Below are 1527 nucleotides of genomic sequence, written 5' to 3'. Positions count from 1 at the left end.
CTTGGTCTTGACTTGCCTGTATCGGACAAAAAAGCACAACTTGGGCAATGAGAGAAATATGCTTTGGATTCCAAGTTGAATATATATTAAGTGTTTGACAAATGTTTACGGTAGCCAGTAGCCCTCACTGACATTTTTGCTAGTGCCCCAAGTATTATATATTAATATGTTTGATAATTTCAGACCAAACATTCACTAGTCGGAATGGAGGGCTAGTGGATTCGTTGAACCCGGATATTAAATATGATTGGGGGCATTTCAGTTATCCTTAGCAGGAAGGAGGGAATATTTGTTTAAAGGGACAGATCCTAGTTTCAACCGGTGAGAATTACCACTAAGTTCAGTTAATCTACAAACTTGTAACCTTTGGATAAAGTTACAACTGATTGAAACACTAGTCTGTGATTTTGAAATGGTGAAATACCCTCTTTTGTGATATTAAAAACATGATGACCAAAAACACTTCGAATGTATGGAAATGGATAATCTAAACAACAAAATCTAAGTAAAGTATGATTTCAATTATCAAAAACGGCTCTAATAGTAAAAAATATGCCTTGATGTTTAAAAACTAGGGTATGTCCCTTTAACAACACTTGGCACATTTTAAACTATGGCTATTTGGTGTCTAAATTGAGTGACTTTGACATTTCATGAATACAGAGAGGAAACTAGGGTCTTCACGAGTACTCGGGGGCACGGGTCGAGTCTAGCAAGACTCGAGTACCCGTTCACAGGACTTGAGTACCCGAGCAAGGAAGAGCACTTTCAATTAATTATATTTATTACATTGTTGCCGGTTACATTAAATAGGCCTATGCGACATGGAGGGAAAACAAAAGTCGAATGTGTGGAATGCAATAAAATTACAAGACTTGCCATCCATGTTCAGCGCTGGAATTAAGTTGCATAATGCTATTTTACAGTATCATTATCACCCAGTGTACCGTAAGTGTTGCGTACTCTGGTCAGGGTTAAGTTTGACCTTCGAGTACTCTAGTCCAATATTTTGGACTCGTGGAGGCCATAAAGGAAACCCGCTGCTGCCATATAGGCTATTCATGCCGATAAAGCAGCAAGGAATCCTTTATATGCACTTTCCCATAGACAGGACAAATACAGACCATGACCGTTGATATGCTGGGGCATTGGCTGGGATTGTTAAAAACCTCACTGTACCTTAGGCAAGCATTGAGGTACATCCCACCCCATTTAATGTCAGCAATTCAAAACTTGTGATCAAGTTATTTTACAGTGGAACATAATGTTAGTAAACAATGGCTAATTTGTTTGTAAGTCACTTTTCTATTTTATTCAAAGGTCATTAGGTGGAAAGATAATGGCAAGTTTGACAGTCTATCATTTTCTTCATTATTATAATCTACAGCGAGTTAATATTATATATGTTATTGAATGCCAAAAGAAATTATCTACTTAATATTTTTCAAATTCATTCTAATGTAAGAGAAAAAGAAGTTCATAATGATAATATCAAAACAGATTTCAGTAACAAGCAAAGCACTTCAC

This window comes from Gigantopelta aegis, chromosome 10 (genome assembly GCF_016097555.1).
Source record: "Gigantopelta aegis isolate Gae_Host chromosome 10, Gae_host_genome, whole genome shotgun sequence".
Classification (NCBI taxonomy): Eukaryota; Metazoa; Mollusca; class Gastropoda; order Neomphalida; family Peltospiridae; genus Gigantopelta; species Gigantopelta aegis.
The sequence above is the reverse complement of the archived record's forward strand: the minus strand, read 5'-3'. Positions refer to the sequence as shown.